This window comes from Eumetopias jubatus, unplaced genomic scaffold (assembly GCF_037043125.1).
Source record: "Eumetopias jubatus isolate StellerSeaLion01/CBP00866 unplaced genomic scaffold, mEumJub1_p1.0 scaffold_8, whole genome shotgun sequence".
NCBI classification, from domain to species: domain Eukaryota; kingdom Metazoa; phylum Chordata; class Mammalia; order Carnivora; family Otariidae; genus Eumetopias; species Eumetopias jubatus.
In genome coordinates this window covers 66,231,756-66,253,513 of record NW_028274814.1, presented here as the reverse complement: position 1 = coordinate 66,253,513, position 21,758 = coordinate 66,231,756, and the positions used below count along the sequence as shown (strand labels likewise).

Below are 21,758 nucleotides of genomic sequence, written 5' to 3'. Positions count from 1 at the left end.
GCTTGCAGAAGGGAGCGCAGCAGAACCAGGAAGGGAAGCTCCCTCCATTGCCTCTCCAGAGCATTCTCCTGACAAAGGTGAACATGGTGCCAGCTGGCAGAGGGAAAGTGTTTACAAGAGGGTCTAGCATCATCGTTGCAGAACAGGCAATAAAGGGTAGATTTGGAGCTGAGAGGTGATAAACTGATAACTGCCCCAGTTCCTGATAGTTACAGAGGAAACAAAGGAGGGGAGCAGGAAAATGCAGAAGGAAAAGCGGAGACGATAGAGCAAGTATCTCCAAACTTTATGGTGCAATGCTTTGGAGCAGGCATTGTCTGCCATGTCTCTTTGAACTTGGTCCAGATATATCTATACAGTTTTCATCACTACCCTTTAAAATATTAACTTTAAAAAATACTGATTAACTGCAGTTAAAAAGGTTAGGAGGCTTTTGCAGTCTAAGGGAAAGAAGACCACAGGGGTAGCAATGAAGGTGATGAAAAGTGTTGGGCACTGGGTATATTTTGAAACTAAAGCAGAGAACTTCCTGATGGATTGAATGTGGGGGATGAACAAAAGAAAAGTCAGGAATGACTAAGGATCTTGGCGTGAACAACTAGAAGGATGAAGCCAGAATTTCTGTTAACCAAGATGAATAAGGATGGGGGGAGAACAGGCTTTGGAGACAGATCAGAAGTTCAAGTTTGGACATATTAAATTTCAAATATTGATTAGATATCCAAGTGGAAATGGTGAACAGGAAATTGAATGTCTGAGTCTGGATTTTTTGAGCAATTGGACTTCAGATATAAATTTGGGAGTTGCCAGCATATATAGATGACCTCCTAAAACTCGATAAAGAACATAGCCTCCTAAAACTGGATAAAGAACATAAAGGGATTGAGTTATTAAATAATCTCCCAAAACATTCATTTTAATTCCATGATAGGGATATGGCATGATTTATTGTGTGACATTTAGATTTACCTCCCATTTTTTCACTATTCTGAAAAATTCTATGACGAAAAACATCTACATATTTCCTAATGTTTCATTATTCTGAATAATACCATAATGAACAAAGATCCTTGCTTTGTGAGAAATTACCATTTTTGTGGGTCAAAGGCAAATGTAGACAACTTTACATGATTCAACCTAGTATTTGTGATACTTCTTTTGGTTCTTTATCCTGATGTGTTATAATTTGATTAAAATAGATACTGTAACCTAGATGGAGCAATTAATCTCTGGGCTGCAAAATCTAAAATTAAATCACTCTAGTTAGAGCTACCCTGTAGGGCCAGATGTTTCCTAAACTCCAGTAAAACAATCCTGAGGTTTATCATTTACCTATCCATAACTTGTCTTCTTAAATGACCCCAAAACTTTTCCTGGGTTTCTCACATTAACATCCTATGCTTCAAAATACATGAAATAAAAACTGATGGAATCAATGAGAAAGAGACAAAGCCTCAAGTATAGTAGGAAAAGTACTCCTTTCTCAATAATTGAAAGAGTAAATAGACAGGAAATCAGTAGAGACATAGAGAACTTGGACAATACCGTCAACCAACTTGACCAGATTGACATAGAATATTTTCACCACCAACAAGATATAAATTCTTTCCAAGTACACAAAGAACACTTACCAAAACTGACAATATTTGGGGTCATAAAACGTGTATCAATAAATGTAACAAGATTCAAGACATGTAAAGTGTGTTCTCTGGCCAAGAGGGTCAAAAAATGAATCAAAAGTGAAAGCAAAAAGAGCATCTAAAGCAGCTCTTAAAGAGAGATTAATAGCACTGAACACCTACATTAGAAAAAGTTTTCAGGGGCTCAGTAGTTTAAGCATCCAACTCTTGATTTCAGCTCAGGTCATGATCTCGGGGTCGTGAGATCAAGCCCTGTGTTGGGCTCTGTGCTGGGCGTGGAGCCTGCTTAAGATTCTCTTCCTCTCCCTCCACCCCTTCTCCATTTCTCTCTCTTGCTCTCTCTCAAAAAAAAAAAGTTTTTCTATGATACATATGTAACAGATGTTACTATGTTCCACGTAATGTATGTTAACATGTTAATTAGAAACTGTTTAGAAACTAAAAAAAAAACTAACAAAAAAGACAATTAAAAAGATTAGAGCAGAAATCAATGAATTAGAAAACAGAAAAAGAAAAAAGAAAGTCAGTGAAACCAGATGGTCATTCTTTGAGAAATCAATAAAATTGATAATCCTGTAGCCAGACTGATTAGACAAAAAAGAAACAAGACACAAATTGCCAATATCAGGAATGACAGAGTTGACATAAATACAGATCCTACAGATATTAAAAGAATCATAAGGGAATAACATGAACAACATTTTGGCAATAAATTCTACAACTTATATGAAAAGGATGTTTCTTAAAGACATCAACTACCAGGGGCGTCTGGGTGGCTCAGTCGTTAAGTGTCTGCTTTCAGCTCAGGTCATGATCCCAGGTCCTGGGATCAAGCCCCACATCGGGATCCCTGCTCCGCGGGAAGCCTGCTTCTCCCTCTCTCACTCCCCCTGCTTGTGTTCCCTCTCTTGCTGTGTCTCTCTCTGTCAAATAAATAAATAAGATCTTAAAAAAAAAAAAGACATCAACTACCAAAGTTCATTTGAGAAGAAATAGATAGATAACCTGAATAGCCTATGTCTGTTAAAGAAATTTAATTCTTATTCCATTTGAATTGAATAGTTAACTTCTCACAAAGAAAACCCCAGGCCTAGATGACTGCAGTGGTGAATTCTATTAAAAATTTAAGAAAAAAGTAATGAAAATACTACACAAACTCTTCCAGAAAATTGACGAAGTGTGTGTTAATTTGCTAAAGCTTCTACAACAAAGTACCACAGACTAGGTGGCTTAAACAACAGACATTTATTTTCTCATAATTCTGGAGGCTACAAGTCTGAGATCAAAGCGTTAGCAGGGGTTTCTTCTGAGGCCTGTCTCCTTGGCTTGTAGGTGATCTTCTCTCTGTATCTTCACATTGTCTTTCCTCTGTGCATGTCTGTGTCCTAATTTCCTCTTATAAGGACACCAGTTACATTGGATTACAGCCCACCTTAATCACCTCATTTTAACTTAATTACCTCTTTAAAGACCTTATCTCCAAATATAGTCACATTCCTAGGTACTAGTAGTGTCAGGGCTTCAATATATAAAATTTGAGAGGACACAATTCAGCCCATAACAAGGTAATACTTCCCAACTCATTCCGTGAGCCAGCATTATCCTGATACTATTACCAAACAAAGAAATTACAAGAAAAAAAAATACAGACCAAAAACTCTCATGAACATAGATGTAAAAATTCTTAACAAAATGTTATCAATTCGGGCACCTGGGTGGCTCAGTTGGTTAAGCGACTGCCTTCGGCTCAGGTCATGATCCTGGAGTCCCGGGATCAAGTCCCACATCGGGCTCCCTGCTCAGCAGGGAGTCTGCTTCTCCCTCTGACCCTCTTCCCTCTCGTGCTCTCTATCTCTCATTCTCTCTCAAATAAATAAATAAAATCTTTAAAAAAAAATGTTATCAATTCAAATCTGGTGATAAAAATATGTCATGACTAATTGGGCTTTATCAAGGAAAGCAAGGTATTTGTTATTCAAAAATTAAAAATCAAGCAACATAAATCACCACATTTACAGACCAAAAAATAAAAGCAAGTTATATGCTCATCTCAGTAGATGTAAAAAAAATTTTTGACAAATTCTAGCATTTATTCATGGTTTAGGAAAAAAATTAACTCAGCAAATTTCTTCACCTCAGATTTACTATTTTCATGGGTCAGAAAATGCTAATGGGCATCTACAAAACACCTATAGCTAAACATTACACTTTAATGGAGAGAGGCTGAGCACTTTCCACGTAGGCTCAAAAACAAGGCAAAGATATCCAGTCTTAACACTTCTATTCAACACGGTACTAGTTTCTAGTCAGTGCAATAAGAAAAACAAAAAGCATCAAGATTGGAAAGTAAGAAGTAAAACTATTTACAGATGACATGATTGCCCCTGTATGGAACTTACTAAAAGGTTACTAAAACTAAATGAGTACAGCAAGGTTGCAGGACACAAAGTTAATGTACAAAAGCCAGTTGTACTTCTATACGCAATAGCATTACAAATCTGAAATACTTGGGAATAAGTCTGACCAAAAAATGTGCAAGACCTACTCACTGAAAACTACTGAGGGAAATTAAAGAGGCCCTAAATATATGTTAAGATATGGTGTGGAAAAAAAAAAAGATAATTTTTTGTGTTTGTAGGTTAGAACAGTCAATATTATTAAGAAGTCAGTTCTTCCCAATTTGATCTATAGAGTCAAAGCAATCCCATCCAAAATCCTAAGTCTTTTTTTGTAGAAATTAACAAACTAATTCTAAAATTTATAATGAAAATGCAAAGAACCCAGAAGAGCCTAAATTACTTCGAAGAAAAGAGACAAATTTGGAGGACTATATTAACTGATTTTAATACTTACAATAAAACTAGAGTAATTCAGTTGGGGGGGAATTGCGGTAGACAAATAGATCAATTGAACAGAATAGAAAGTTTGGTAACAGACCCACACATATAGGGTCAATTGCTTCAATGAAGTTGCAAGGGCAATTAAATGGCAAAAAGAATAGCCTTTTCAGTGAATGTTCATATGCAAAAGAAACGAAGTTCGATCCACACCTTATACCATATACAAAAATTAACTCAAAATGCATCATAGAGTGTTCACAGCACTGTGCTTTCCCGCTGGTGTGCTCCTTCAGAGCTGAGTCATTGCTGATTCATGGAGCTTGAAGGACACATTGGCTTTTTTGTTTCAACAAAACTTGAAATTTGGAAACAAAATGGAAGAAAACAAACAATGCAACAGTATGGTTAATGGTAATTTTGAAGAAGTTCCCAGCAAGGAGGTAACTGAGTTCAACCATCTACTGTACAAACAGAGATACTACTTTGTTAAAAATTTAGTAGATCAACATCAACCCAGGAAGGTTGCAGACTTGGGCTTCCGTGATGCCACACTTAGATGGATGCTAAAATTCCACAGTTGCCCTGAACATCTTGTTAGAATAGATATTATTGCTGCGAATTCCTTACAATGGGAAGGGACTAAGTTGACTCCAACAGTGGGGGATTATCTAGCTCCTCGGGACCTAGATTTGACTATAACCTTGTATCGTGCTTCTTCTGTACAGAAAGACTCTCGTTTGGGTGCCTGGGTGGCTCAGATGGTTTAGCGTCTGCCTTTGGCTCAGGTCATGATCCCAGGGTCCTGGGATCAAGTCCTGCATCAGGCTCCCTGCTCCTTGGGAGCCTGCTTCTCCCTCTGCCTCTCTCTCTGTCTCTCATGAATAAATAAAATCTTAAAAAAAAAAAAAAAGACTCGTTTGCTTGGATTTGACTTCATAACATGTACTGAATTGATAGAATACTTAGATTCTGAAGATCTGGCCAGTTTCCTGAAGTCATATTTGGGTACTTTTCTCTGGGTATGGTTGTCATCAGCACACCAAACTCTGAATTCAATCCCCTGTTTCCAGCATCAACCTTTAGAAATCCAGATCACAAATTTGAGTGAAACAGAATGCAGTTTCAGACATGGGCTTTGGATGTGGCAAATCTCCACAATTACTACATCGAGTTTACTGGTATGGAGGCTCCACCAGCAGGAGCTGAACATGTTGGATACTGTACCCAGATAGGGCTCTTCCAGAAAAACATAGCAAAGGCAACTGAATCGTGCATTTCAGAGCCACAGGAACATGTTCATAAAGCTGTTTTTACAACCTCATACCCAAGTTTACAGCAAAAAGAATACCTCCTGCTTGTTCTGAGTGCCCAGGTGTTAAAAGCTGTCGACTTCATGAAAGTCGGGCTTCTCCTGGATCCGAAGAAAAGCGCGGTAGAGTGGTTCCAGAAGGCAGTTGCATCCAACAGCATGGATCAACCCTCACAGAAGCTTAAGGAGCCCACACAGAGCAGTCCCCCAAACCTTACAGTATGGGAAAGGTTTTTGTTCCCCTGGAAAGACTCACTGCTTATCCGATGGTGAACCGCTTGGTGGACAGTGTGGAGAAGCTGAGAACATTGCTTGCTGAAGCAATTCAACTAAACAGATCAAACTGTGGTACAGGCAGACTTGATTGATTACCATACACAAAACCTCCTTGAGTCTTCATGATAGGCTCATTTAGACAACTTTGTGTCGTCATAAGTTAGGCAACTTAGTTTTGAATTTCTCTAACCTTGTTCTTGTTTTTCATATGCTTTTTGCAGGGTGGTGGAGGGTTCATAATGTGCCTGTTCATGTTTCTGTTAGTCCCATGTTGAATGTGACTTTAAAAAAATTTTAAAGCAAATTGGATTATCAAATAAACCTTTTCCCAGGGTGGGGAAATGCATCATAGATATAAATGTAAATCCTAAAATTGTAAAACTTGAAAACAAAGGTAAATGGCCTGGAGTGAGGCAAAGATTTCTTAGATATGACAACAAAAGATATAGTCCATAAAAGAAAAAAAGTGATAAACTGGACTTCATAAAAATTAAGACTGTATGCTCTTCTTTTTTTCAAGTTGGAGATATTTATTAATCAGTGTAAAACTCCAACATAGCACATCAACACGACTTTGAGCATTCAGAGGGGAAATAGTTCTTGGTTAAGCAGAAAACTGTACAAATGACTTCTGAAGACCTTCATTCTAAGCAGTTTTATAGTCAAACATTTCAGTTAGAAGTCTGAATCCTCTTTCTTCACTTTGCTGTAATCTACATTCACTGAGTAGAACTTGCATTGATCATTAGGACACACTTTACTCTGGGTTCTGGGTTACTCTCTTCATTCCAACAGATATTTGGATGGAACAATGCCAGACACAAGACATACACTGCTTCTCCAGTACCTCCAGCTCCCATAAATATGAAGAGAGAAATCAAGCTTGAATGTTTTCTTGGCCTAACCAAGGACCTAGGGGAGCATATTTGTGGCAAAGGCCTCGGGTGTAAAAGGAGAAGAGACTAAGGCCACGCCTGGGACTAAGTAGTCTCTGCCAAAAAATATACTCTTTGAAAGATACTATTAGGAGAGTGCAAAGATAAGCCACAGACTGGGAGAAAATATTAGCAAATCACATATCTGATAAAGAACTTGTATGCAGTTTATATAAAAAACCCTCAAAAAGCAATAAGATAGGGACGCCTGGGTGGCTCAATTGGTTAAGCGTCTGCCTTCGGCTCAGGTCATGGTCCCAGGGTCCTGGGATCAAGTTCTGCGTAGGACTCCTTGCTCAGCAGGGAGCCTGCCCCTCCCCCTGCTTGTGCTCTCTCTCTCTCTCTCTCTCTGGCAAAATAAATAAATAAAATCTTAAAAAAAAAGGCAGTAAGATAAACAGCCCAACAACAACAAGAAGGGGCAAATAATTTGAATGCACACTTAAGGAAGATATGGGGATATCAAAAAGCACACAAAAAGATGCTTATCACCATTAGTTATCTCAGAAATGCAAATTAAAACTAAAATGAGATACTACTATACACCTCTGAGAATGGCTAAAATTGAAAGGACTGATTATACCAAAAGTTGGTGAGGATGTAGAGCAACTGGAATTCTCATATACTGCAGATGGGAATGTAAAATGGGACAACCACTTTGGAAAACAGTTTAGCAGTTTCTTAAAAAAATGGACATATACCTATCATAAGACTAAGCCATTCTATTCCTAGGTAATTAATTACCAAAGAGAAGTAAAAGCATATATCTATACAAATACTTATACATGAATATTCATGATAGTCTTATTTGTAATAGCCAAAAACTGGTATTAACCCAATTGGTATCAACAGGTGAGTGGATAAACAATTGGTGATATATCCACACAATGGAATACTACTAGCAATAAAAAGGAATAAACTACAGATACATGCAACAACACAGATGAATCTCAAAGTAATTATTCTGAGTAAAAAAAGGCAAAAAATGAATACATACTATAGGATTACATTTGTATAAAATCAAACAAAAATGCAAATAATCTGCAGTGACAGAAGACAAATGGGTTGTTTGCTTGGACACGGGGGCTGCTAAATGGATGGGATGATAAAGAGGCACAAGGAAACTTTGGGATGACAGATATATTCATAATCCAGATTGTGGTGATAGTTTCATAGGTATATACATGTGTCAAAACTGCACACTTTCAGTATGTGAAATTTGTTGAATGTCATTGATAGCTCAATAAAGGATTTTTAAATCTAATTGAAAAGTTGAGAAAAGGGGTGCCTGGGTGGCTCAGTCAGTTAAGCAGCTATCTATGGCTCAGGTCATGTTAAGCAGCTACCTTTGGCTCAGGTCATGATTCCAGGGTCCTGGGATCAAGACCTGCATCGGGCTCCCTGCTCAGTAGGAAGCCTGGTTCTCCCTCTCACACTCCCTCTGCTTGTGTTCCCTCTTGTCAAACAAATAAATAAAAAATTAGAAAAAAAAAAACACCGAAAAGTTGAGAATACATTGAAACTAAAATGGAAAAAAAAAAGTAGGGGCAACCCAATAACTTGATTTACCCATCATTCTCTTCTACCTCATTCAATGGGCTTCTTAAGTTCATCACTTTGTTATCCACAGCACTTCAGACCTCTTAAGATGTGGTACACTCTATGCCAAAGGCTGGAAGCAGGTCAGGTAAATCTGGACGAATCCAACAAGTGCCTAGTGTAAGGAAACACATGTGACTGCAGTCACACACTCCTTCAAAGAAGGCCAGCTGGCATTTTAGCTTCTAGGTTTCCACACAGCATGCTGTTATGACTCTTTAAATGCCTCCCCTTAAATTCTTGCCCGGTTGTGTCCCTCAATCCTAATGTATTTTATCATGATCCCCCACCCCCCCCCCGAAAGATCCACCTTAGACCAGGCTTCAAAAGTTCAATAAATACCTAGACTTTGCCCTTTCCCCTCTGCCCTCTGATAGGCTCCTCAGGCTAGTCAAGTTAGTACTTTTCCTCACTGTGCAAGCAATAACCAGATTGTCTTGATGATAATTCAGGAAGCCAGGATTCAACATTATTGATCATTCATATTTTCTCTTCTAAATTGTTTTAGTAATCTTTGCCCATTTCTTCATTTTAAATGTTTGCTTTTGGTTTCGATTTGTAGTTTGAAAACTTTTTTTTTAAAAGATTTTATTTATTTACTTGACAGAGAGAGACACAACGAGAGAGGGAACACAAGCAGGCGGAGTGGGAGAGGGAGAAGAAGACTTCCCGCTGAGCAGAGAGCCCAATGCGGGGCTCGATCCCAGGACCCTGGGATCATGACCTGAGCCGAAGGCAGACTCTTAACGACTGAGCCACCCAGGCGTCCCTAGTTTGAAAACTTCTTAAAGCTATTCTTTGCACTATCTGATGTAAATATTTTCTCACTTTCCTTTTATCTTTTTGGTGGTTTGTTGTTGTTGCTGTTGCACAGAAATTTTTAGTTTTCATATGTTTAGAATCATTATAAAAATAAATAAATAAAACAGCTTCCGGTGCTATACTGACTGGGTTCAAATGTCTACTGCTTACTAGCTGAGGATCCTTGTGTAACTCTCTGTGAACCCAGGTTCCTCATCCTGCCTCCCAGGGGGATGCAAGCTCCCTGAAAGGAGGTATTTCCGGCTGTTTTGCTAACTGCTGTATCCCCAGCTCTGGGGACAGTGCCTGATACATAATAAACGCTCAATAAATATTTACTAAATGAATCTATGAAGTCAGAACAATCTTATTTACCTCATGGGATTGTTATAAGAATTAATTAATCTTCATGAATTTTAGTCTAGAACAGTGCCCGGCACACACTAAGAGTAGAAGGAACGGGAGCGCCTGGGTGGCTCAGTCGTTAAGCGTCTGCCTTCGGCTCAGGTCATGATCCCAGGGTCTTGGGATCGAGCCCCGCAACGGGCTCCCTGCTCCGCGGGAAGCCTGCTTCTCCCTCTCCCACTCCCCCGCTTGTGTTCCCTCTCTCGCTGTGTCTCTCTGTCAACTGAATAAATAAAATCTTTAAAAATAAGAGTAGAAGGAATGTTCCCTCCCCCTCCCATCCCCCAAATCCTGCCTCTCTTAGAGAAGTTTCACCTGATCGTCTTCCCTCCCGCCCCCACCTCCCCTCAGTGAAGTCTTTCCCTTTCCTCGTCCCCCTCCTCCTCCCACAGGATTTGCACCATTGTTCCCTTTCAGGGTGGCTCACTTGTCACTGGAAGTTCTTAACCTGTGGGCATCTGGGAGCCCCTTTGAAAAACCAAGGAAATTTATGAACACTCTCCCCAGAAAAATGCACCTATGCGCAGACACACAGGCTTCTCCTTACAATAGGACGGAGCTCACAGAATCCGGCCACTAAACTGCCATTTTAGATCCCTGAATTAAGCGGACATGAATGTCAAAGACTCTTTACTGCTTCGGAGCAGCAAACCTTAACAGGTCACACCAAAGCAGATCTTTAGTGCGAGGGTCAGAGTCCACACCGGGAGTCCCGATGGGAGCTCCAGTGAGATGCAAATCGCTCTCCGCCTTTCCGAGCGAGGGCGCCTATTGTTCCTCGCCGACTGCATTTCAGAGCCGACCCCTCACCCTGGCGGGGGAGGGGCGCTGTGGGGACCAGGGCCGGGAGAAAGCGAGTTTCTAAGTGGAAGCAGGGGGGCTCCAGTAGATTCTAAGGTCATTTATAAACTGCGGCCACCGTCCCCCAGTGGGTAAGCAACAAACCCTAAGCACCATAATGCTCCCTGTTCCTGTCTTCTGCGATCGGAACGAGGGACACGGTGGGAGACCGTCCCACTGCCCTTTCAGGAAGCGACGAAGACTGTCCTGTAAAAAGGTGACGAGCCCAGGCCCAGGGACGAGCCACGTGACTCCGTCTAACTGCTGTAACCGTCCTAAGCCGTCGCGAGGAGCCGCGCAGACGTGCTACTTCGCGGGCGAGAAAGTGAGGTGACTCAGTCGCCTACACCATGTGCTGCACCTAGAAGCGCCCATCGTTGGGAGCTGTTATGCATGAGTATTGAGGAGCAACTCAGAGCGAGGAGGTCGCGCGGGAGCCAGCGCGCTGGCCTGGAGTCGGCGGCGGGGGAAGAGCGCGGGGTGCGGGGAGCCGAGCCCCCCGACCCCCGCACGCCCCGCACGCCGGGCTGTCTGCTCACGGTCTGGGTGGTCCCTTGCCTTCTTTTGTGTTGTGGAACTCCCGCAAATAGACACGCACACACCCTCCCCTCTCCCCCCACCCCCCGGCCCTCTAACACGGGGTCGGCCTCCCTCACAGACGAAGAGCTCTGTCCCAAAAGTGAGTGGACTCAAAGAGCCTGAAGGCTGGGTGCAGCCCTTTCTTTCATTCTTCTGATTAGAAACAGTGCCAGAGGCGACGTGATTTGCCCGAAGTCGGCAACTTCCTGGAACTGGAAACCAATCGGAAGACTTCCGCGTCGCTGCTCTTTCCGCTGTGCTCAGGTTACTCAGCGCCTCGGGACCCGCTTTTTGAAAAGGAAAGGAGAGGTCGGCCCGGGAGCGCCCCTGAAGGAAATGTTCTTCGGACTCGGTAACTGCTCGTGGCCGGCGTTGAGAGAGTGGGGGTGATACAGTGTGGAACCTGCTTCCCCCCAAAACATAACGTCCACAGTTTCAAATTGTTTTCCGAGATCCTGAATTTTCGTGGGTGCATCTTACGGGGGGGGGGGCGGGGGGCTGCGAGCATACCTGTTTTGTTTACCTAATGCAGAGTAGGTACCTAATATTTGCCGAGCGGAGGACTGCTCAGCTGCATGAGCCCCGTTGCATCATAGGGATGTAGGAGGGTTTGCGGAGCCCAGCCCCACCTGGGAGGCGCGGAAGCCCTTGCCAGTTTTTCTCAATTATGGCTCTGCATATCCTCTGTGCATAAATCCTTGACTGCATCTCTTGATTATTTCCTTAGGATATTTTCCTCGAAGTGGGATTACTGGGTTGAAGAGTAAGCGCATAGTTAAGTCTCTTGATTCGGAGTCCCTCCAGCAGGGCCAGAGTGAGTCACCTTACCAGCAAGCGGGCCAAAACTCGTTATCAGGCTTCATTTTTCTTTCTTATTTTTTTGCCATCTTGATAGAACGAAAATGATATCCCATTTTGTTCGCCTCTCTTTGTGGACTAATTAGGTGGAGATTGGACTGATTTTTTTATTTTTTAAAGATTTTATTTATTTATTTGACGTAGAGAGAGACGGCGAGAGCAGGAACACAAGCAGGGGGTGGGAGCGGGAGAAGCTGGCTTCCCGCGGAGCAGGGAGCCCGATGTGGGACTCGATCCCAGCACCCCGGGACCATGACCTGAGCCGAAGGCAGACGCCCAACGACTGAGCCACCCAGGCGCCCCTGGACTGATTTTTTAAAGACATACTCTAAGGAGCCCGGAAAAATCCCGTGTGGGAAAGGAGACCATTGACACCAGGCACACACACTCTGCCCAGCAAGGTGAAACCAAGGGGCGGCAAATGTCTGGCATGATTTGACCTGAAGATGTAAACATCTGAGCCTTGCTCCAGAGGCTTCCCCTGACCAAGGGAGGGGGAGCCGTGACTTACTTGCTTCCCTATGGTTATTTTCATTTCCTGAGGAGGAGTGAATGTTATACAACAAATGAAAAATCTGTATACTTATCTTTAAGGACAGCAAGAAAAAGTAGAAATGGGAAAAACGATTTCAACATCATGGGAAGGGGGGAGTGAGTGGTGAAGTTTGGAGGCTGTGTGGAGGAGGGGGGAGCTAAGTCCCTGAAGGTCCGCTGCCAGCCTGGCTGGGAGGGAGGGAGCAAGAAGCCTCCCAGGGCTCTGGAGACTTCCTCCTGGAAAGGCTGCTGTGTGTTTTGCGGCATTTACAAGGCCTGTGGTCCCTGGGGACCCGGAAGGGGCTTTTAATGGACTTGTGAGGATCAAACTTAAACTGCCAGGGATAAAGGAAAGCGGTAAGGAAGTCGAGGCCGAGGTGCAGCTCACGCTGTGCTCTGGGAATGAGGAGGTAACTGGCATTTTCCGAAGGTGGGGTGATGGTAGTTCGGGAAGCTTTTGGGGCTATGAAACCGTGGGGACTTCTCGCCCAGTCAGAGCCACGCGCTGCTCCCCACCCCTTCAGATAGCCACTAGGTTCTTTTGCAAACCACACCCAAGAGGATAACTGATTTACCAATGTTTACAGGCAGTTTTATTTACTAATCTAGCTCGCATTTACTCTCCACTAAATGTATGGTCCTAATGACAGCCATCAGTATTTTCCTGCTAATAAACATACGGGATATGTTTTATGGTTGTTGGTTTTTTTAACTTTGTGGGGCAGTTTTTCTTGATTACTTTAAAATTCCTATTAAAGTTTTTGGGTTTTTTTGGTTTTGTTTTGTTTTTAGAGAGGGAGAGAAGTGGGAAGGGCAGAAGGGGAGAGAGAATCTTAAGCAGGCTCCACACACAGTGCAGAATCCGATGAGGGGCTTGAACTCACGACCCTGAGATCATGACCTTAGCCGAAATCAAGAGTCAGTTGCTTAACCAACTGAGCCACCCAGGCACCCCCCTTTTTATTTTTCTATTAAAGTCTTAAATTTAACAATCAGCTTCTAACAGCTTAGCAATCTGTGCATTTTTCTGCCACTTTAATTCTTCTAAAAGGGCTCAAGCCAAATATGAACCAGGAGTTCTTAGAGGTTTCAATGAATGATTTCAAACCCTTGTCACACTTTAAATCACTTGGTGGCTTTTAAAAAATTACAGTTTTCCCTCCCTCCCTCTTGGGAGACTAATTTTGTAGGGCTGGTACCTGAAAAGCTAGTATTTTTGAAAAGCCTCAGTGATTCTTGAGTTGCTGCTATAAAGGGGACTGATGTCCAAATGCCTATCTATTTTGTCTTTTAATGAAATTATGAAATTTGGAAATGGCAGTTTTAACTTCTAAAATGTTTTTTTTTTTTTAAGATTTTATTTATTTGACAGAGAGAGACACAGCGAGAGAGGGAACACAAGCAGGAGGAGTGGGAGAGGGAGAAGCAGGCTTCCCGCCGAGCCTAGAGCCCTATGCGGGGCTCGATGCGGGGCTCCAGCCCAGGACCCTGGGATGATGACCTGAGCTGAAGGCAGACGCTTAACGACTGAGCCACCCAGGTGCCCCTTAACTTCTAAAATGTTAAATAAGGCTTTGCATTTCTGGAAAACATTCCTTTAGGCTCCCTCCCCCCCCCCCCCCGCCCCCCACCCAGGGCTTGAGCTTCCTGAGCTCTTCAGTCCTTCCTTACCTAACACTCCCTGCGTCCTCTCTGGTTTCCCGAGATTCCTGCTTTCTCCCTTTGGCAGCATGTTTTGGGTTTTCTTCCTATGCTGTCTTTCAAAGCCTTCTGCTGTTTAGGGCCCTGGAAACTTGAGGTATCAGCCCTGGGGCCATACTGTCCACTCCCACAACTAGCCTTGGGTGCTGTGAGTCTCAGATCTTCAGGACTCACTGTTTCTCCAGGAAGTCTCCAGATGCCCACATTTCAACTGCCTACCCAGCATTTTACCCTTAGGTATCCCACAAAGCACCTCAGACTCAGTGTATCTCAAATACTACATTCTTAGCCATGTTTGTTCTTTGTGGGTTTGTCTTTTCTTTATTTTTGGTAACCTCTACACTCAGTGTGGGGCTCGAACCCACGGCCCCGATATCGAGTCACATGCTCTTCCTACTGAGCCAGCCGGGCGCCCCTGTTCTTTATGTTTTGTATCTCAGAGAAAGGCTCTACTATGTCAGTCAAGCCAGAAACGTGGGGGTAACCCCATTCTTTCATTTAAAGCCACTATCCTAGGCACCAGGAATACCAGAGACTACAAAAATCCCTGTCCTCCGAAAACTTGTATTCTGGAAGGGGAAGACAGACAGTAAACTATTAGTCCCCAAATCTAACAGATTTCAACTTCTAATATCTCTAGACTCCACTCCGTCTGTCCAGTCACCACCTTAGTTCAAACCCTGATGGCCTCCCTCTTTCTCTTACTCCCTCCAGTCCATTCTCCCCACAGCAGTATAATCTTTCTAATGCTGAATCTTAAATTTCAGCCTCCAGCTTGAAGCTTTCCATCCCTCCAGGACAGAGTCGGCCTTCACAGCCCTGGGTTAAAGGGTTTTACAGCTTCTGGGCCCTGTTGGCCTCTCCATCACACACCTCCACCCACGTGAGCCACTCTGCTCGGCCGCACTGAATTTCAGCTGCCGGCCACCACACCTGCCACCACACCTGCCATTCCCAACTCTCTCCCTTCCCTCCTGCCTAGAACAGCAGTCGGCTGTTCACTTTACAGGTCTCAGCTCAGACGGTATGACAGGCAGCCTCTAAGCTGGCCCCACTGATCCCTGCCTCCTCCTGTTCATGCCCTTGGGATTCTGAAGAACAGAATGTGGCAGAAGCTGCTGTGTTGCAAACTGCCCTGTGATGAGGGCCACGTGACAAGGAACAGAGGGAGGCCTCCAGCCAAGAGCCTGTGGGGGAACCGAATCCTGTCGACAACCACGTGAGTGAGCTTGGCATCGGGTCCTCCCCCAGCTGAGTCCTCAGATGAGTTGGCAGCCCCAGTGGTCAGCGTTAACCTGCGACCTCCTCCTCCAAGACCTTCAGCCCTGAGGCAGCCAGTTAGGGCACGCCTGGATTCCTGACCCAAAGAAACTGTGAGATAATAAATGTTTGTTGTTTTAAGCAGCTACGTTTTTGTTAATTTGTTACTCAGAAATAGATAACAAATACCACCTCTGGACCCCTGCCCCTCCTCCACACCAAATGCTGTGCCCTTCTGAGTTGCAGAGCCAATGGTATTTCCACCTGTCATCCCCAGTGCTTAGCTCTTAGTATTAACTAACTAATTTATTTATCTATCCCTATCTCTACCCCTAGATTAGGGACTCTATAAAGAAAAGGAGGAAGAGAAGAAGAAAGTCACCATTTTCCTTCTCAAGACTCTGAATACCTGCTCGGCTTTGGCCTCAGCTTTGCACGGCCACAGTGTCCACAGTGATGGCCCCAGCGGGCCACTGCAACCCGAGGAAGAGGCTCTGGCCAGCTGTTCTCACCTCCCTGCGCCACAAGCGCACGCACACGCACACGCACGTGCCCGCGCCCACAAAAAGAAGCATGCACACTCACACTTCGGGCAGGCTGCCCTCTACTCAGGAGGAGACTGGGCGGAGTCTCTGCTTGCTCCTTCCACACACACCCTGAGGCTACCCTTTGTGGGTTTTCTGAATGAAAGGTGGGAGGGAGAGCCGCCTTCTACCTTTGAACTGCCCGGCTCCTCCACCTTTATTTGCAGCCAACTGAACTGTTCCAGGAGGACACGGTTGTGAGTCCCCTGGGGGGAAAAACAAAAAAGAAAAAGCGCCCAAGTACTTCTTGCTGCTTTCATTTTCTGGTGTCTCAACCCACAGGCCACTCGCTATCTCTGACCTAACCCGAGATCTGAAAGGGGCCACCTCTGGGTTCCCAGAGTGCTCGGTGGCACCTCCCTTGGGGCTGATAAGAGCACTGTCCTCGGGGCTCTGGTTCACTCTCCTGCCCTTTGTTAGACAGAGAGCAGTGCCCTTGGCCTCCCGATGGCCTTCTGTTACCCTGTGCCAGCTCTAACTCCCCCAGTCCCCCTGCCACCCCCACCCCCCCATCCCCTCTGCCGGTCTGCCAGCATGTCTGTTGTGTCCAAGCAGGCTGAATGAATGTTTGAGAGGCATGCCGGGCTAGGAACACACCTCTGTCTAGTTTAAAAAAAGAAGCTTCGAATAACACTGCATCTTTTTTTTTTTTTTTTAAAGATTTGGTTTATTTATTTGACAGAGAGAGAGACACAGTGAGAGAGGGAACACAAGCAGGGGGAGTGGGAGAGGGAGAAGCAGGCTTCCCGCTGAGCAGGGAGCCCGACGCGGGGCTCGATCCCAGGACCCCGAGATCATGACCTGAGCCGAAGGCAGACGCCCAACGACTGAGCCACCCAGGCGCCCCCTAATAACATTGCATCTATGGTGCATACTTCTGCCCTGTTGGCCCTGCTCCAGCGCTCAGGGGCAGAGTTCCTCTCGGCCTTCCTTTTGTGATTGCCTTCTGCTCAGCTGCTCACTGTTGCTAAGAAGGTTATACCCATCAGCTGTGCTCTAGACGTGTAGTAGTGTGACAATGAGAAGGACATGGATTTGGGGGTGGCACATCTGCCATTTACCATATTTGATCCTGGTTGTGTCACCTGGCCATCCTGGGCCTCATCCTCCAGTCAGGTCTGCTAATATGCTGTTTCCCCCTATTCTGAGATTAAATTAAATAAACCACACACAAGTAGAAGTAGGAGTCAGTGTTCAATATTTGTTCTTGTGTGTTTTAAAAAGACCTCAACCATCTTTGTAAGTTTTCCTCGGAAATACGGAAAGCAAAAGAATCCTGACGTCTAGTTGAGAAAATGCTGCATTAGTTTTGTTTGTTTCTTTGTTGGGGAGATGGAGTAGGAGAAGGTTGAGGGTGATGTTAGGGGACTGCTGATTTACTGGTTTTTAATCTCACTCTTTCAATTCTGCTGTTCTGGAGTCATGCTGTGGAAACCAGCTGCTCCAATGCCCGAGGAAGGGATGTGCCTGGACCTGCCGCCAACTCCCAGGTGGTAAGGTATTTTTCGTGCTTGTGTTCCAGTCTCTGTGCCTCTGTTCCCGCCCTGTCACGGCTGAGAGGAAAGCGCCCGCGTCGCTGAGAGCCCACCAAATGCGGTGGCCGACGTGCCGCCCCATCAGCGCAGGTCAGAGTCTTAGGACCCACAAATACCACTCCGTTTCCAGATCAACAAACACTTGTCTTCAAAAATCAGTTGTATCCAACTTTCTTTCCATTGCCCAGAGTAGACACAGTGGGCAGGTATCAAGTCATGCATTTTAGTGCTCTTTTCTTTTTCTTTTTCTCTTTAAGTTTTATTTATTTATCTGAGAAAGAGAGAGAAAGCACAGGCACGAGTGGGGTGAGGGGCAAAGGGAGAAGCAGGCTCCCCGCTGAGCAGGGAGCACGATGCGGGGATCATGACCTGAGCTGAAAGCAGACGCCTAACCACTTGAGCCACCCAGGCGCCCCTCGGTGCTCTTTTCAAGTCAATCCAGTTTATGATGTAGTGTGCCCTAGTGCCTGACTTAATGTGTTATCAGAAGAAGAGCCAAACACATTGTTTTGAGATATTTCGATATTTAAGTCAACAATAGGTTTTTTTTTCTTTTAAAGATTTTATTTTTAAGTAACCTCTACACCCAAAATGGAGCTCGAACTCACAGCCCTGAGATTAGGAGTCACATGTTTCCCTGACTGAGCCAGTAATAACAGAAGGCGCCCCAATAATAGAAGTTTCTGTACCCACAGAAACTGCATTATTGTAACATTTCAACTTTTTCTTAGTGATAAAGAATTACCAAGTTTGGTAAATCAAGGTCAAGAACAGATCAAAATTTGAATCCTGAAGTCTACATATATCCTCCTTGATAAGACAAATAGAAGTATAAAAAGGTAGTTTGACAGTGAGAGGGGTAATCTGGCATTTTGTATAACTAAAGTCAGCTCTTCAAATCCTACTCCAAAGAGACATCTACATTCAACCAGTTTCTTCCAGCAACGATATCTGAACTTGCCCTCCACCAGAGCCACTCAGAGTCGTTTGCTATTTTAAATGAGAAATACTAGTCATCAAGTATAATGATGGGTAAGGGACTTAAAGAAAGTAAAAACAGAGGGGCGTCTGGGTGGCTCAGTTGGTTAAGCAACTGCCTTCAGCTCCGGTCATGGTCCTGGGGTCCTGGGATCGAGCCCCGCATCGGGCTCCCTGCTCGGCGGGAAGCCTGCTTCTCCCTCTCCCACTCCCCCTGCCTGTGTTCCCTCTCTCTCTGTCTCTCTCTGTCAATTAAATAAATAAAATCTTTAAAAAAAAAAAAAAAGAAAGAAAGTAAAAACAGGGGCATCCAGGGGTGCCTGGCTGGCTGTCAGAAGAATGTGTGACTCTTGATCTCAGGGTCATAAATTTGAGATTACTTAGGTAAAAAAAATTTTGTTAAAGATTTTTTATTTATTTATTGACAGAGAGAGACACAGCGAGAGAGGGAACACAAGCAGGGGGAGTGGGAGAGGGAGAGGCAGGCTTCCTGCCGAGCAGGGAGCCCGATGCGGGGCTCGATCCCAGGACCCCGGGATCATGACCTGAACCGAAGGCAGATGCTTAACGACTGAGCCACCCAGGCAACCCCCTACTTAGGTAAAAATTTTTAAGAAAAAGAAAAAGAGGAAGGAAGGAAGGAAGGAAGGAAGGAAGGGAAGGAAGGAAGGAAGGAAGGAAGGAAGGAAGGAAGGAAGGAAGGAAGGAAGGAAGGAAGGAAGGAAGGAAGGAAGGAAGGAAGGAAGGAAGGAAGGAAGGAAGGAAGGAAGGAAGGAAGGGGAAAGAAGAAAGATGTTAGGGAAAGAGGCTGACAGGGTTTGGTTGTTCAGACAGGACCGTGATATTTTGAGGCTGTAATGTCCAAGGTTCTCAGCTTTGAAGATCCCCAAGATCCCTATTTTGCTATTTTGGGGGTGATCACTCAGGCTCACAGTGGGAGCTACTAGTAACCAAACTCCTAAAAGACTAATGTGCCAGCCAGCCGCCAATTTGTAGTTTTTCAGTAAGAAATATAATGCCAAGCCCAGGTGGTCAGTAGAGTCTCCCTTAGGGGAATAGCTGTGAGGTGGTAGGAAGCACCAGTTAAACTAAGAGAATAGCAGACAGAGACCACAAGTTCTGAGGCCAGAATCTTAAAGGCTGAGAAGCCCTTCATTACTGTGATAAAGTGAAAATTCAGGTTACAAAACAGTATGTACACTATAACCCCAGCTGGGTTTAAGGATAAAATTAAACCTGGAAAAATATGTATCATAATGAGGCCAGTAGTTATCATCTCTGGGTAATGGTATTATGAGCGATTTTTATTTCCACTTTAAAATTTTCCACAAAATAATTAAGAGTTCCTTTTGAGGAAAGAAAATAAAGGATAAATTAAATATCCACCCTTAGAGACTTTGTTAAATAAATCATGATAATCCATATGGAATGGTATGCACTCATTAAAACCACGTTATAGAAATGTTTTCAGTGCTTGGGGAAGGAATAGTTAATACTTATGAGGTGCCTACTGTGTGTGAGGCACCATTCTAAGTGTTTTCTGTGTCTGAAATAATTTAATCTTGTACCAAGCCTGCAAGGCAGATGAGAAACCTGAGGTGGAAAGACGTTAAGAAATTTGCCCAAGGTCAGTTTCATTTTCTGTAAAATGAGTTCCCTTCCTGACATTATCTCATCAGGTTAGTATGTGAATTAAAGGAGATGAATATAGAGAAAATAATCTGGTGTCCAGAACAGGGGTCAGCAAACTTCATTTGGCCCCAGGCCAAATCCAGCCCTGCCACCTGTTTTTTGTTTTTTTAATTATTTTTCAATTGAAGTATAATTAACATACGGTGTTATATTAGTTTCAGGTGTACAATGTAACGATTCAGTACTTCTATACATCACTCAGTGCTCATCACTCAGTGCTCACCACAGTACGTGTACTCTTAATCCTCTGTATTTCACCCCTGCCCCTACTGGCCTCCCCCTGCCACCCATTTTTGTGTGATCCATCAGCTAAGAAATGTTTTCACATTTTTAAATAGTTCAAAAAAATTTGAAAGGAGGGGCGCCTGGGTGGCTCACTCGGTTAAGCAGTGGACTCTTGGTTTTGGCTCAGGTCTTGATCTCAGGGCGGAGAGACTGCACCCAAGTCAGGCTCTGCGCTCAGCTCCCCAGAGTCTGCTTGAGATTCTTTCCCACCCGCCCCCCTGCTTCTCCCACCCACCTACACCCCACTCCTGTGCAAGCTGTCTCTCTCTCTCTGTAAAATAATAAATAAAAATCTTTAAAAAATTTTTTTCACAGGAGAATATTTCATGACACATGAAAACTGTATGAAATTCAAATGTAAGTGTCCAAAGAAAAAGTTTTATTGGAACACTGTCAAGCTCATTTATTCACTGTCCGTGGATGCTTTTGCACTTCTCTGGGATGAGTAGTTGCGACAGGATATGAACTGCAAAGCTTAAAATCTTTACTATCTGATCCTTTACAGAAAAAGCTTGCCAAAAGCCCCAGTTGAGGTCCAGCAGTGATTATAACAGTTATATGAAGAAAAGCTTTTTTTTGGTTTGTTTTAAAGATTTTATTTATTTATTTGAAAGAGAGACAGCGAGAGAGGGAACACAAGCAGGGGGAGTGGGAGAGGGAGAAGCAGGCTTCCCGCGGAGCAGGGAGCCTGATGTGGGGCTCAATCCCAGGACCCTGGGATCAGGACCTGAGCCGAAGGCAAACGCTTAACAACGGAGCCACCCAGGCGCCCCAAGAAAAACTTTTATTAATCAGTTCACACAGCAGTCTCCAACTCTGGCCATACTTCAGAACCTTCCTTAGGTGCCCCGTTGCCCTTCCTAACCTGTTCCCCTTCACACATGCAGCTTAGCCTGTAGCGAAGCAGGTGTGAGGCTTATATTTTCAAGTGCAGACTGTGTCTCATGTGTTCCATTTTACATATATCTTATTTAATTTCCTCCGCAGTCCTATGACAGCGGTATTATGGCCCTCGTTTTACAGATGAGGAAACCAAGGCCCATAAAATTTAGGTAATTTGCTAAAAAATTATATAGCTTAGGAAGTGGCAGTAATAACACTTTTCTG

General features: G+C 44.0%; 1 long non-coding RNA gene and 2 pseudogenes across 1 annotated transcript; 2 read left to right on the top strand and 1 right to left on the bottom strand.

Moving 5' to 3' along the window:
* The first annotated feature begins 4,854 nt into the window (after positions 1 to 4,854).
* LOC114216603 (small RNA 2'-O-methyltransferase pseudogene) lies at positions 4,855 to 6,157 on the top strand (annotated as a pseudogene).
* Positions 6,158 to 6,740: 583 nt separating this feature from the next.
* Positions 6,741 to 9,780, bottom strand: LOC114216602 (cytochrome c oxidase subunit FA4 pseudogene; annotated as a pseudogene).
* A 1,703-nt stretch (positions 9,781 to 11,483) lies between these two features.
* LOC114216670 (uncharacterized) lies at positions 11,484 to 15,721 on the top strand. Its single transcript, XR_015768840.1, has 3 exons — positions 11,484 to 11,576; positions 13,971 to 14,156; positions 15,085 to 15,721. It is a non-coding gene; the product is annotated as an uncharacterized LOC114216670 (long non-coding RNA).
* Positions 15,722 to 21,758: the final 6,037 nt, after the last annotated feature.